This window comes from Abramis brama, assembly GCF_963993115.1.
Source record: "Abramis brama genome assembly, chromosome: 21".
NCBI classification, from domain to species: domain Eukaryota; kingdom Metazoa; phylum Chordata; class Actinopteri; order Cypriniformes; family Leuciscidae; genus Abramis; species Abramis brama.
The window spans coordinates 28,926,653-28,943,329 of record NC_139983.1 but is presented as its reverse complement, the minus strand read 5'-3'; positions in this window follow the sequence as shown (position 1 = coordinate 28,943,329).

Genomic DNA, 16,677 nt, shown 5'->3' with positions numbered 1-16,677 from the left:
AAATAAATCTGTAAACATTAGTTCAATATGCCTCTTTGTGGAAGAGTGGGATACATTTCAAATGCTTTCTTCCTTTCTTTCTTTCTTTCTTTCTTTCTTTCTGCTTTTGTTAATTTATCAACCTATCCTTGTGGAATAGTGGAACATTTTTTGTTAACTTCTCAGCTTAAGTGAATTATTATTTAACCTTTACATTATTTGTTGAACCATGTTATTAATAAAAACTACACAATGGTAAGAGCTGAACTGTTGCTTCATTTATCCAATTTGGAAAAAGTGCTAATTTGGAATTCCACCATGGAAAAAGAGGGCTGGTCTTGGGCCTGAAACTCCCGGGCTAAAAAGTGGCCCCACTCCGGCCCTGCATTTGGGTATAAAGTGTTTTAATTCTACAATATATGGTGTAAAAACCAAGCGTGCCGCACAAGCCCTGAAAAGTGAAGCCAAAACGTCTCGATCGCCCCCCGGTGACTGGCCCTAGTATAGGTCATAAACCCTGCCTCCCCGTGTTATTCAACGGGACCTGAGACCAACTAAATAATTTAATTACACTTCAAATATCTTTTTTCCGAAGGTGGTTTCTGTCATTTACTGTAGTTTTTATCACGCTGATGTAAATTCAAGTGTTTGTTTTTAAAATAAGTTTGTTTTTAGTTAGTTATTTGATGCTATAAAAACGGTGGTGTGACGTCATGATTGACAGCTGTGATTGACAGGTTCTCTGAGCGAAGTAGTCACTGAAGCACCAACAGACTTTTTTTCGGGATCTTCGGAGGACTGAGGAGATTGGAGCTTTAAATTTAATTTCTAAATTTCTATAATTAATTATTTCACACCGAGAGTGAAGGCGGGGCCTTGATTTCACGGCTTTACTTCCTGCTCACTACTGCGCAGGTCTGGTCCCGAAATCGCTACTGTGCAGACTCAAGCCCCAAGATGCCAGCGCCTTATCGGGACAGTGGTGGCTTCACTTCTCACCAATGGAAGAGAGCGAAGGGTCGTCGTCCATATTTTTTTACAGTCTATGGTAAAAACGTCTGAGTGCTGCCCTCTTCAGGTTGAAGGGTGGCTACTGCAGTTGAATTTTACTATTGGATATTTGCGGTACTGCGTGACGTAAGCAGGTTCCAGCTCACCACGCCCTTGGTACGAGCTACCACGCATAGTATTGCATCAGTTAGGATAGCTTCAAGTTAGCATAGATTTATCTGTATTTAGTACAGTGGTCAGGAGGGTACGTAGGTGTAGTGTTGCTGGTTGCAACAGCACTGCTGGACTGCATAGCTTTCCAGCAGACTTGGAAATTAGGCGCCAGTGGTTGGCATGCACTTGGCTTGGAAGACCGTGAGTTCCCGCCTAGAGCTCAAGTGTGCAACCTGCATTTTACGCAGGATTGCTTCTCCAACACAATAGAGGTGGAAATGGGCTTCTCCACACAGCTCGCGCTGAAAAGCGACGCAGTGCCAAACGCTGCTCCTCCTACATGGACTCCACCACCGCAGTGGCGTCTTGATGTGAGTGATCATATATAATCACAATTTATGGTTAGGCTAAAGTTAATCCTCTGGGGTCGACAAACGCGTCGGTGCATTTTGCTGGATTTTTTCACATAGCGGCAAAATATGAATATGCCTACAGAGAGCGCGCACCATTGACATCAACCCTGTGAGTCACTCTCCATTTTAGAGTCTGACAGCAGCTGTCAATTAATCTGTCACTGCGGGTCTCAGGTGCACGCCCCCCCCCGCTCAGCCCCGCCCTCGGTTCGTCCTCTCTATCTCTGCTGGAGTCTGCCCACTTTTCCAGCATTTTTCAAATATTGCCAGTGGGTGGAGCTCTGACCAGGGGTTTAGTTACCCTTTAAGGAAGTTCGAGATCAGTTGAAGCGATAGTTGATGAACTATTAACTGATGTAAGCAAGTGCTGTGGTAATCAGATGTCCCATATCGTGTCAAAAATGAAGAAGAATGATGCTTGTTTTGTTATATTTTAGCTGCAGGTACAGACAGCTCTCACAGCTACAACAATCACCTTAAAGGGTAACCAGAGCCCGTCTACGGAGAGCCTTGGCACTTCCTATTAGCCCCATTGTATCGATCTTGGTTGTAGTTCCATTAGAATTCCACTGGGGGTGATCGCGGGCGAGTGCAGACTGAATGGGAGTCTATGGGGCTAGACGGCTAAATTTGTCTCTTTCACCCGATTGCCGTTGAGAAATCTCAGATTTGATTGTAGGTTTTGCAAGTTCAACATGGGTTATAGGTCGAAAGTTGAATGAACGAGTACTTATGTCCTTTCGATTGCTTACAGGTTGAGTTGTTGTTGCCCATAACATGCTAGCATTCTGCTAATGAACGCTGATTGGTCAGTGAAGGACTGATTACGACCAGAGATACAGCTTGATGGCATCGTGGCATCGGAAGCGGGACCAGAAACAAACAAAACAAAAACTCTTCTAGCACGTGTATTTACCTGTGTCAGCTGTGTTGTCGATGCCTCGAGAGAAAAGAAAGTGCAGAGCGCGAAAGCACCAAAGCGACTGAAGGATTGCCGTAAAGCAGTATCTCTGGTCGTACGATGTGTATGACGTCATTGACATTTTGAAAGACTTTTTAAAGCAAATAAGTGACTCTAAAAAATCTAACACCCAGCAATGTGTAATTTCTTTGCATCTCCTTTCGAATACAACATTCAAATTACTAGACAAAAAATTTTATCCTGAGAAAAGTGGATTTTGATGGGTATAGCGCCATAGACCTCCATTCATTCTGCACTCGCCTGCGAGCGCCCCCGCATGGACAGAGACGTGTTACTGCAGCCAGTCCAGAAACCGGAAGTAACCAGAGAGTGCCAATTCTCTTCCTATTAGACATTCTCAGGGGTAACTCAACCCCTGGGCAGAGCCCGACTCCACCCACTGGCAATATCTGAAAAATGCTGGAAAAGTGGGCAGAGCCTAGGGCCTAGATAGAGGGGACGAACAGAGGGCAGGAGTGAGCAGGGGGGCGTGCACCTGAGACTCGTTTCAATAGCGCTCTGTAGGCGCAGATGAGTTGCCATATAAAAACGACTGACATCTCTATCTTTTCATACAGATTACATAAAAAGAACATTTGTTTTCGTTTGAATTAGATACTTTAATAGCAGAGACTTAAATGTTTATAAAGATATTGCCTATGCCTGTGTGACTAGTATTCGCTGAGTTTTGTTTAGAGTTTAGAGACGTGCTCCAGAAAAAAAGTTCATGGAGGCAGAAAGCACACCCTGTTTATTTTCTTTATTTTACAAAAGCACAATGTTTTGTTAAGATTGTAAGTGGACACATAAAAAAATAGACATTTAACAGTTTATTTTTTCATATATAAGTACATACATAAGTCTGTATGACCTTAAATGACATTGTATTGTAAGTCTATTTTGCTGCTATGTGAAAGAATCCAGCAAAACGCGCCGGCGCGTTTGTCGACACCAGAGGACTAATAGGAAGGAACATAAATTGTGACTAAAAATACTGTATATGCTCACTCACATCAAGACACCGCTGCAGAGACACTGTTTTGTTTCGGTTTATTGGTTACTGAAAATGTACTCGTTTTTGTGCATGCTGACCACATCGTGACACTTATTATTATAGCAACAAATAAATATAAATAATTCAAAATAAATTAATAAATGCTGTAAAACCGCATATCGCGCTATTGGGCCACTCAAAATTACCGCAAGGGAAAATCCTTCACCGCGACAGCCCTAGTTAGCGACGTACGAAGAACAGGCCCCAGGTAAAATGAGTGTTTTCTTACAATACTAATGAGAAATTTTAATTAAAGTATATTACAAACTTTTAATTTAGACCCTAAAGAATCATATTAGCTTGTACAAAAATGGCATTATATGACCCCTTTAAATGAGTTTAGGCAATATTGTATACATGTTAAAAACAGTGTAAAATGTGCTGTATTGCTGTAGCCTACTCATTGACAAAAAAAGGCCAATGTCATGTATACTGGTGGTTGTATGGAATACTATTTTACAAAGGTTTAGAGGAAATAAAAAAAGTTAATCTTACTCATAAATAAAAACAGTTAATATTACTCATAAATATTGTTTTTTAAACGTTTAAATGTTAAATTATTTCTACTCAATTTCACTTGTTAATGTACCAGATGCAGTTACTCAGATTTACTTAATTTTTTTACTTGCATTTACTCAGTTCATACAGTATATTTCATTGATTTCACAGCTTTAAAATTTACAAAAAAAATTTGAGTGTAAAAGTGATTCACCAAAAAAATTTAGTAAATAATAGTTAAACTTTAGCATATAAATTGCACGATAAATATAATGTGTGCTATAGAGACACATTGAATGATATCATGATGATGATGTCTGGAGAGTTTGTATTTCAGTTTCAGACACATTGTGAAACCGTTGCCAAAACCTCTTCTTCTTTATTTTAGTTAACAGCAATTTTAAGTCAACCTTACCCGTGAAAGTCAGGTATTCGAGTGCATTTTTATGTAACCTGTGCACACCTGTCAGTGCTTGTTTTCATAAAGTTTATTTTCCTCCCCAAGATATAATCTTTATTTCACCAGAAAGTCATTGCAATGTGTATGTCTCTATCTGACAATCAGAGACACAAAAAAACAAACACATTTTTTTAGTCTGCATAAGATCTCAGATCTTATTTACTAAATGCCTGCACGCAACTTCAAATGTATTTGTGTGTAAAGGAATATGGAATAAGTATATATGAAACTGACATGTTTTCACATAAATTAATAGTGTATTCTGTATCTAGAAAAAGTCTTATATGTCAATAGCCCCGTTTACATGTAGGCTTGCATTGTATTACAATTATAACCAGTTTAAAAGTCCAATCAGAATGAAAATGCTCCATGTCAACACCTCAATTGGAATAAAAATGATCAAAACAAATAATCCAGTTTCACACTTAATTAGCTCATTAACTTTAACACTCTTGAATGTTAATTTAACACTCATATTTTAACACTTTAACACTCTTGAGTCTGGAGCCATATAAACTCCCAGGAGAGTTCATTTAACACTGGAGTTTTTGCTGTGTATATTAAATTTAGTTTTTGCTGGTGAATGAATTAATTGTGATTATTTACTTATTGTTATTAATTATTTTATTATGTGGGTATTGTGTTTTAGTATATAAACGTGACTAAAGCTGTATCGATTCGTGACTAAACAATGCCCCTCAGGATTTAAACTCAAAAGTGTGCACTTTTGGATAAATATTGATGTATTCTCATATGTTTACTTACATTTTATTTTATCTGTGTACGTTAATTAGCACCCCTCTCCAGAACATAGGAAAATGTGCGTTTTTGATTTTTATTACATTTTGACATTTTGAAGCGCTGACTTTTTTAGTGACGTCATTACGTAATCCCCGCGGAGGCACGGACCCGTCCTGCTGCCACAGTCAAGGCCTATTTATACTTCTGCGTCGAACTGCCGCCGTAGCTACGTCGTAGGCTGTGTGTAGCGCGCGTACCCTACGGCGTACCCTGACGTGCACCTCTCCAAAAATGTAACAACGCGTCAATTCTATGCGGACGCAAACGCTGTGATTGGTCTGCCAGAACCCCTCCCTCTGGGTTTCACATGCTCCCTAGGTGCGCGTCAACGCGGACAACGACGCAGAAGTATAAATTAAAACCAACACGTTGCCTACGGCGTATAGGCTCCGGCGTAGGTCCGACGCAGAAGTATAATGAGGTCTTCAGTCAGAGCCGTTGAAAAACATATTTAAAGCAGGGCTATGCAGTTTCGGGAATTTCTTCGCTGTATTCTCGCTTTTTGCTCACAGGTTTCTCTATAGAGCTCCCCCTACAGCTTCGGAATAGATATTTGACAACACTGTCAAAATGCTCGTTGGCTACTCTCAGATACCAGAGGCTATAGATCAACGACATCAAAGCAGATGGGACATTCTTTAAAACGTCTTCTTCATTCGGGTTCGAAGAGTGTGAGGGAGCACAATAATGACAGAATTTTAGCAGATTTTTTTTTGCCGTAAAGCAATGTTACATCGCGAGACCTGATATCACGCGATACTAATAAACTAAATGCACTCGAATACCTGACTTTCATGGGTAAGGTCGACTTAAAATTGCTGTTAACTAAAATAAAGAAGAATAGGTTTTGGCAATGGTTTCACAATGTGTCTGAAACTGAAATACAAAAAAAATACAAAAATACAAACTCTCCAGAGATAAATATAAATATAATGCTTATACTGTATATAAGCAGCTTTCCAAACTTGAGGTATAGAATGCGACAAAAGACTCAGATTAAAAATATGAGTTACTGACTCTATAACATCCGCCGCCAATTTTAAAAGATAAGGATCTAGGTTTTCTGGGCCTACAGATGTTTTGTGGTCAATGCCCTTGAAAGCTGTGCAAACTTGACTTACTGAAACAGGTTTAAAAAACAAACACATCCAGATTTCCAATCGCTGGTGTAACCACAGAACATGGGATAGTTGTATTTGCATTTAAACTATCGAATACAGAACCAGCATGAATGAAGTGTTTATTTAACTGATTGATCATAGCAGCTGTATCCTTTATTTTATCTACGTCAACCTGAATATATTAAGGAAGACTAGAGGTTACATGAGTAACTGACAAGGATTTAATTAATTTCCAGAATTTTGAGGGGTTATTTAAATTCTCTGAAACCGACTTTAAATAAAACTCAGACTTAGACTTTCTAATCAACAACGTGCACTTATTCCTCAGTGTTTTAAATGTAGACCAATCAGCAGGGGCATTTGTGAATCTGGCTTGCACCCATGATTTATTTCTCAAATTAATTAGCTCTGAAAGACTGTCTGAAAACCAGGGATTGTCTCTACCGCTGATCCTGAACTTCTTAATGGGAACATCTGCATTAGAGATAGACAAAAAAAATGCCAGTTCAACATCCTGTATTAGAAGTACTCTTCTTAAGTCACTGTAGTACAAATCATGCAAGAAAGCCTGCTCCTCAATTTTTTTTAAATATGGTTTTACCTTAGGGATTTTTGTATCCCTGACACAAGCAATTACACAATGATCGCTGACATCATTGCAGAATATGCCAGTTGAAGTAAATTTGTGAGCATTATTCGTTATAATTAAATCAAGTAAGGTAGACTTATGCTGCACTTTAGGATTTGGCCTTGGTGCATTAAGAAGTTGAGTAAGGTTTAAGGAGTTACACAATTCTTTAAAACAATCAGGGCCCGTATTCATAAAGAATCTTAATGCAAAGAGTAGCTCCTAGTGACAAAATTCTAAGAAAATTCTTAGAAATGTGGGCGTTTACTCTTAAAATTGAAGAAAAAATCCTAGTAAAGAAAAAAGTAATTCAGAAAGCAATTAATTAAAAGATTGAAAAACTTCTTATAAACTTTTTATTTTAACCGTTAAAAGAGGTCTTAAGTTCAAAATTGTTAGGAGCACGGATGAGGACTTTTAAGAGGCTTAAGAGTTTCTTTAGCAGAGGAGAAAATGACAGAAAGACGAAGAAGGAGAAGAAATGTGTTGCAGACAATGGATGACAGTGAGTTAATAAGAAGCTATATATTAGATCGTGCAGGGATCATGTCTGTGACTGATCTTATTAGAGACACGCTAACATCTCCGACACAGCGCAGAAATGCCATAGCGCCAGAAATGAAAGTAATCACTACATTACGATATTTGGCAACTGGGAAAATTCCATGTTTGATACATTAAAACCAACATTCAAACCACCACTTAAATAGACATGCCAGTAATCAGTGTAATTGGAAAGAGTGGAACAATTTTTATAATTCTAAGCCAATCAAATACCTTATAGGAAATTAACAGCATGGTAAATAAAAAAAAAGGATTTATATACACATATATAATGTGTGTTTGTGTATGTGTGTATGTGTGTGTGTGTGTGTGTGTGTGTGTGTGTGTGTGTGTGTGTGTGTGTGTGCGTGTGTGTGTGTGTGTGAGAACGGTCAAATAGGAAAAATTACGCATGTAATTTCAAAGTGAAGGCTTAGAATAGACCCTATACTTAAAATCACTCTTTTTTTCCTTCTTGGTCAACCAACCAATCACAGTCGTCAAAAGATAGTGTCATACATAGCAACGGGGTCAACCCTGCCTCCTTACTAAGATAAAAGTTTTTGTCTTTTCCTTACTCAGAGTTGCTCTCAGATCGGTCCCGAATTGCTCTTAAGCTAAGACTCCTACGTAAAAGTTTTTAAGCTAAATTAAGAGTTTTCTGAGAGGATTCTTAGAATCTTTATGAATACGGGCCCAGATGTCCCTGAGAGCCAGTCCCAATTTAAATCACCCATAAGGATGAATTCAGAGTTATTTAACTCATGTAAAATATCTGATAGGGCTTTGAGAGGATCTTTTGTTGCAGAAGGAGGTCTATAACAGCCAACCACAGTAATATTAGAAACTTTTGAAATACTTTGATGGCCAATACTTCGGTAACACTTTATTTTGATGGTCCCTTTTGAACGTGCCGTTGACTAAAAGTAACTTTGCAACTATGTCAACTAACTTTCATTGGAGTATAAGTAGACTGTCTGCTTAATATCTGCAAACACTTTATTGTGATGGTCCTCCAACAGACACAAGTAATTTTGCAACTACATGTCAACTTAATCTAACCCTACCAGTCTATTAATACTTAACTAACACTCTAATGAGAGTTAGTAGACATGTAGGTGCAGCGTTACTTATAGTTAACAGAACGTGTTAAAGGGACCATCAAAATAAAGTGAAACCAATACTTCAAAATGTTTAGCTCTAGTAATTGACAAGTTTACAGAGCTAACAAACTTAGATTTGACATAGATGGCCACTCCACCTCCTTTACCCACCCGATCAGTTCTGTAAACTTTATAGCCATCAATAAAAATCAAATCGTCAATTATAGATTTCTTAAGCCAGGTTTCAGTAAGAACGACTATGTCAGCATTTGTCATATTCACCCAAATCTTAATCGTATCCAATTTAGGAACTAAAATTCTAACATATAAAACCAAGACCTGTTCTACTTTTAAAATATGAGGGAGTGGGCAAACAAAGAATAGATGTAGTAGGCCCAGGATTTGGCTGAACATTTCCAGATAACATCAATGAAAGCATTACCATACATCAGAATTTTAGTTTAACAGGAAATTATTTATCAGGACCCCCATTAACTGCAAACTGAGAAAAAGAGTCCTCCTTGCCAATAAAGTAGTCATTTAACACCATAAGATTTTGAAGATGTATATGATCAGTTTATATACATCATAAATGTATGATGTATATCATTAATTTGATATATGAAACTATATTGATATAAGAAACAGTCCCACGGACCCAGCCCTAAACCCCATCTCTTAAAAATTAATAAAGGCTGGTTTCTAAAGTACTTCTTCCTGCCTCTATGTATTAATGCTTATGGGTAGCCTAAATGGGTTCCATTCAGACCTTAACATCAAGTATTTTACTGTTATATGTCAACAAGATTCAACAAGACATTTTCACCTGGCTATACCCAATGTTTAGATCTGTTGTGGTATTTATGCAAATTAGCACATACGTAATTAGATTATGCACCGTTTGTCCATGTTAACAAACAATTTAAAAAACTTGTAATACATTTTTTGTTTGTCTTGATGTGAGTGATCAACTCAGTAATTTTCATGGTGATATCTAAAGGTTAAAATTTTTACCCTATTCACGTGAGAAAAAGAATGAATAGGCTATATTTGGGTCTTTTTCGAAACTTTCCCCTAATGGGATTCTACGGGACTTTTTTTCCCTTACTTAGGACATATTGAGGATACAAAATCAGTTGAGTTTGCTTCTGTTGCAATTTGTTCAAGGTTGACCCCCATTTTGGCTTAAAATTACTGGACTATTTCATGTTTCGCCATGCCTCGGGGCCTGCCTGCCAAACAGTCCCTTCAGACGAAAGGTGATTGTCATGTTTGCAAGGCGCCCTTTTATACTTCCGGGTTTCACGTTAATGAAGTCAACGGCTGTCGCTGGTCAATATGATTGCCGTGATTTGATAGTGATTTCAGACACCTGTCACGCCTGAGGCGTTCCCCAAAGCGTCATCGACGCAGTGTCTCGTTCCCTGTTCTCATTCTCTCGTTCCCTGAGATTACAGTCGTAACCTAGACGTTTTTACCTATCAATTTAATGTGCATTTTATTATGACTATGGAAGACAATGGAGAGCATTTTGTTCTTGAGAATGCAAAAGGAAATGTTAATCTGAGTTTTTATCAGAAAACATATAGCGAAGAAGCTATTGACCAGAAATGCTCATCTTATAGCTTGTGCCCTGTGAACCAATTCAGCCGAAATATGTTTATCAGTGCGAATTGTAAATAATTCACTTTATTTTCAAGTTACTTTGTGAATTTATGATTAAAAAGCATGATATTTACATGTTTTGATACACTGAGCATTTTTTCCACAGAATGTTTGATAAATCACTGATTGTTGGCTTGCCGTCAGAAATTTGTGTATAGCAGCGGTGCAGTGCCCAGAATTTCCTAAGAAATAGAAAATGTATTCTTGAATATTATGAACAAACAATAACACGTTGAATTACGTCTTACTCAGAGGGTCTCGTTAATAAAAAAATTATAATACAAAAACCTTTTCCTTCCAAATGAACAAACAGATAGTTTTAAAGCTTTTGAAAGATGTTTGCCTTGGTATATATTTTTTTTCCAAAGTACCCTCACAGTTTCAAAGTGATTCTTATAGCTTGGCACTATCAAACTACTCCTCTCTTTGTACAGTAGCAGGACTTGATCTGACTTGACTGATTTTCATTTGCATACTGTATTGGTTCAAGGATTTATACATAACATACCTGACATGGCTCATTTATCAAGAAATGTCTCATAGGCTACTCTTACTTAGTTACTATGGTCATAAATTATATATTTTATACTGATCATTATAAATATATTATAAACATATTAATTACAATTACAAAACTGGTTTCTGCTGCACTGAATGCATTTTTGGAGGCTTTACATAAACCCATACCATAAAAGCAAACTAAACTGTAACAGAGTGTCTAAAAAGCAGAATGTATTTTATTATATTATGCAGAGAAATAAACCATGCACACTATCTATGGAAGTAAAATAATGTCAAATGTTTTTGAAATAAAAAGCCTGTTGAATTGCACTACTTGAAAAAAATAGGCATTGCATTAACCATGCTTGCATTTTAATGCATTGTATTTTTAGGGCTTGCATTTTTATGGGCTGAAATTCAGCATGGTTGAATATTTAAGCTTTGAATATTTCAATTAAAAACATTTCAAACACCTTTTCATTATTAAAAATTCAATAATCCATATTCATCTTTCATATTTCACTTCCAAAATATTCAAACTGTTTAAAAATACAATCTATAATATTCAACAGGCAATTTTCGGTCCATTTTATTTCGCTTTGCAAATTCGCTTCCACAAATTCAGTGGTTCAAATTCGACAGTAAATTCAACATTGACGTCCAGGAACTGCAGGAAAAGCAATAGATTACCGAGCATACTCTCCATCTGCTGTTAGTCAACCTCACCATCAGATGGTGCAAAAGTGCGTGTTGTTGACGAAGACCAGCAAAATTAGAGCAAGTCATTCATTCATAAAACTCATTTACAGCAATGTAAGTGCATTTGTGATTATTATGACGGCTGTTTTATGTTAAATTCAGTGCCTTCACGGTTACTTTTCCTGTGTAGGCTACATGCATCTTTCTCTACCGTGAACGAGATTATAATGTTATTCCCCGATGCGGATGTACAGATCCAATGTTACATTTTTGAGGTTGACATATTTCTCTTGGTTGTTAAGTTGCCTTAACTTTATATTGTGGCGATGTGCTGCATGCAGGCTATTAGGGTTTCCCTCAATACTTCTGGACATATACAACGCTTAACGTAGATTAATGGACTACAGTGATGTAAAAGACCAAACTCGCAGGCAAGCAGATGGACTCAGAATAACGCGCGTTATTTTGAGCGTTTCCCAGTGATAGACTGGCATAAAGATGGCTTGATGTTGGACATTCGCACATTTAGGGACCGTCTCTAAAGTGTATACGACTTTGGTATACACGTTTCTAACTCCGATAGCATTTGAATAGAACGACTTACAGTCATAAAACCAACTGTAAAGTGTTCATGTAGTGTCAGGCATAATGCGCACCCTTTGGATTTTTGATATTTATTCAAATAAATTTAAGTTTGCTATTGAAGTTAGAAACATGTATGCCAATGTTGTATGCAACTTTAGAGACGGTCCCTAAATGTGCGAATGTCCAATGTCAAGCCAATTTTACATTTAGTCATTTAGCAGACGCTTTACCAAAGTGATTTACAGTTAAATTAACAATAGGACAACAATATGCAAGTGCTATGACAGTTTAAGCTAATGCAATACACGTAGGCATACTATATATAGTATATCAGTATATGTATATCACCAGTAGGCTTATATGTATATCGCCAGTATCACGAAACGCTCAGCATGAAACTTTGCGCGTCAAGTTCATATTCTGAGTCCATGCTTGCCTGTAGCCTATATAGTAGCCTACAGCCTACTTCCACAATAAGGTGCAAGATTGATCTTTCATATCACTGTATTAGTACATTAAGCTACGTTAAGCGTTTTGTCCCAACTGAAGGGGAATCCTTGAGTATGAGGTATTGAGGGAAACCGATTATAATCCTGTTCATGGTAGAGAAAGCTGATGACATGTAGAATACACAGGGAAAGTAACAATGAAGTTATTGAATGAAACATAAACACACAGCTTTTGTGTGTTTATCATCTTTTCCGCACATACTGACACAGATAATCATTTCCATTTTATGAATGAATGTCTTCGTCAACAACAAGCGCTTTTGCACCATCTGATGGTGAGGTTGACTAACAGCAGATGGAGAGTATGCTCGGTAATCTATTGCTTTTCCTGCAGTTCCTGGACGTCAATGTTGAATTTACTGTCGAATTTGAACCACTGAATTTGTGGAAGCGAATTTTGCAAAGCGAAATAAAATGGCCCGAAAATTGCCTGTTGAATATTATTGGTTGTATTTTTAAACAGTTTGAATATTTTGGAAGTGAAATATGAAAGGTGAATATGGATTATTTAATTTTTAATAATGAAAAGGTGTTTGAAATGTTTTTAATTGAAATATTCACAGCTTAAATATTCAACCATGTTGAATTTCAGCCCATAAAAATGCAAGCCCTAAAAATACAATGCATTAAAATGCAAGCATGGTTAATGCAATGCCTATTTTTTTTCAAGTAGTGCAATTCAATAGGCTTTTTATTTCAAAAACATTTGACATTATTTTACTTCCATAATTATCTTTCCTCCAAGAAAATAATAATAATAACAATAATAACTTGCTAATGTGAAATATGTAGACCAATGTTTTGTCCTTTGGCAAATGTGGAGGATTTCAGTGTCTTATAATGAAAAAGATTCAGATGAGTTCAGATGAGTTTCTGTCAATCACTTCTTTGTTATAAACACCTACGCTGGGAATGGGGCAGGGCTTCTACAAGTGTTTAAAAGCTTGAAGTAAGGCAAAAGTGTGTAAAGACGGAGAAGATTACCAGTCACTTGGGTGAAAATTCGTTGCATCTCTGAAGGTACATATTCATCTTATTTATGTCAGTAATGCAATAAGTTAAAGCTGAATAGTCTCATTGGAAGGGAAGACCTATATTCAGTTTGTATATACAAACTAATTGATAAAAAAAAAGCACTTTATGGAGTGTATACTTGTATGAATTTAGTTACTTTGTCTTTAGTCTGTAACATATGCAAAATAAAGTACTAGTGTACATTTACATCTGTAGATGTTGTTCTGTAAGGATTTATTATACTGTGGGTAACACTTTATAATAACGTTCAGTTGTAAGTCATTTACAAGTGATTAGTAAATGATTAACTAATAATTTATGACACATGACTATGCTTTCATAAATGATTAATAAGTAATATGTTCATTATTTTATGTATGTTTTGTAGATTCAGTTATAAGTCATTTACAATTGATTAGTTAATGATTATGTCACGGTGTGACAAAAGCCAGATAAAGAGAGAAAGTAAAATCCTCGTGAAGGCAGTATTATTTGGAGACCTCTGGTGGATGGTCGTCTCATCACACCGCGAAATCTGCTGCCATGGCAGCGAGGCCAATTGCCTGATTGACAACAGGTGAGGAGAATTACAGAGAGTGTTGTGAGAGGAACGTGCATTAAGATGGGGCTTTAAAAAGAGAGAGGAAACAGACGGTCGGTGTGGTTCTCCTCCCGTGAGATACTGTGTTCTGTCGGCGGGTTGTTTATATTTGAAGCTGGACTGTGAAGCAGGGCGAAGATTGAAGCCGAGAAATGGAAATGAGAGAGTGAAGTTTTGTCAATGAGATCTAGGGGATATCGTCAACAGTGGGAAAGACGCAAAGTGATGAGTATTTGATCCGTTGTTTATATGCACTGACACTGAAGTGGTGTGGAAAGTCTGGAAAGTGTGTGGCACGAGTGAAGTATTACACCGAGTGAATTAATGATCTGTCTCCAACCTTTGTTCTTCCTGCACTGAATGTGACGATTACTACATCTGTTTGACTGTCTCTGAGAGAAGTGGAGCCCGTGTAGAGACGAGAGTCGATCTGGTGGGAGAAAGACCGGTGGGTGAGTGCTGGCCCGAATGCACGTGTGCGAGTGGAATGCAGTGCCTGAAGTGACGATTCACACGGTTTGTGTTATGGAGTGAAGTTTATCGTGTGGAGAAGTATTAATAGTCTGCTGTGCACTCGCTTCTATAGTCTTTCACCCGCTGTCTCTGAACGGGGTTCGTTACATCCAGCGTCCAACTTACCATTTGAGACAGTCCCACTCTGTGAATGCTGCCGATCCATTAATTCCTGTTACATTGTTGCAGCGTACAGTTGAACTGGAGCGTCTTGCTTAAAGCAATCTTCCTGTCTGGTGGTCTCCACATGTCCCGATCGAAAGCCGCTGCCCTGGTTGGAAAGGAGAGAAGGTAGTACAGATGAATGTTTCATCCACTGTTGAATGGTCAAATCCTGTTGCATTGTGGCAGTGTACAGCTGAACTGGAGCGTCTTGCTTAAAGCATCCTTCCCGTCTGGTGGTCTCCACACGTCCCTATCAAAAGCCGCTGTCTGGTTGGAACGAGAGAAGGTATTGCAGCTGAATGTTTCATTACTGCTGAATGGTCAAATCCTGTTGCATCGATACAGTGTACAGCTGAACTGGAGCGTCCTGTTTAAAGCATCCTTCCCGTCTGGTGGTCTCCACACGTCCCTATCAAAAGCCGCTGTCTGGTTGGAACGAGAGAAGGTATTGCAGCTGAATGTTTCATTACCGCTGAATGGTCAAATCCTGTTGCATCGATACAGTGTACAGCTGAAGTGGAGTGTCTTGCTTAGAGCATCCTTTCCGTCTGGTGGTCTCCACATGCTTCATCGAAAGTTGCTGTCCTGTTCAGAAAAGGTATTTGAAATGAACGTTTGATATGCTGTTGAATAGTTAAACCCTGCTACCTGGTTACAGTGCACAGCCGAAGTGGAGTGTCCCGCTCAAGTGTCCTCTCCGTCTGGTGGTCTCCAAATGTCCCATTGAAGGCTTGTCCTGTTCAGAACGAGAGAAGGTATTTCAATTGAACGTTCCATATGCTGTTGGGAAGTTAAATCCTGTTACCTGGTTACAGTGTACAGTCAAGTGGAGTGTCTCCCTCAAAGCGTCTTCTCCGCCGGGTGGTCCCCACCTGTCCCTACTGAAAGCCTCCGCCCTGTTCAGAAAGAGAGAAGGTATTTCAATTGAACGTTCCATATGCTGTTGGGAAGTTAACTCCTGCTACCTGGTTACAGTGCACAGCCGAAGTGGAGTGTCCCGCTCAAGTGTCCTCTCCGTCTGGTGGTCTCCAAATGTCCTATTGAAGGCTTGTCCTGTTCAGAACGAGAGAAGGTATTTCAATTGAACGTTCCATATGTTGTTGGGAAGTTAAATCCTGTTACCTGGTTACAGTGTACAGTCAAGTGGAGTGTCTCCCTCAAAGCGTCTTCTCCGCCTGGTGGTCCCCACCTGTCCCTACTGAAAGCCTCCGCCCTGTTCAGAAAGAGAGAAGGTATTTCAATTGAACGTTCCATATGCTGTTGGGAAGTTAAATCCGGTTACCTGGTTACAGTGTACAGTCAAGTGGAGTGTCTCCCTCAAAGCGTCTTCTCCGCCTGGTGGTCCCCACCTGTCCCCACTGAAAGCCTCCGCCCTGCTCAGAAAGAGAGAAGGTATTTCAATTGAACGTTCCATATGTTGTTGGGAAGTTAAATCCTGTTACCTGGTTACAGTGTACAGTCAAGTGGAGTGTCTCCCTCAAGCGTCTTCTCCGCCTGGTGGTCCCCACCTGTCCCCACTGAAAGCCTCCGCCCTGTTCAGAAGGAGAGAAGGTATCACTGTTGAGCGTCGCATCTTGTTGAACCATTGAACCCTGTTGTATTGTTGCAGGGCACAGTCAAAGTGAAGTGTCCTTTTGCCGGGTGGCCTTCCGTGCCCGTGTTGCAAATTGTTGTTGCTGTTCGGAAGGAAGGAGAATAGC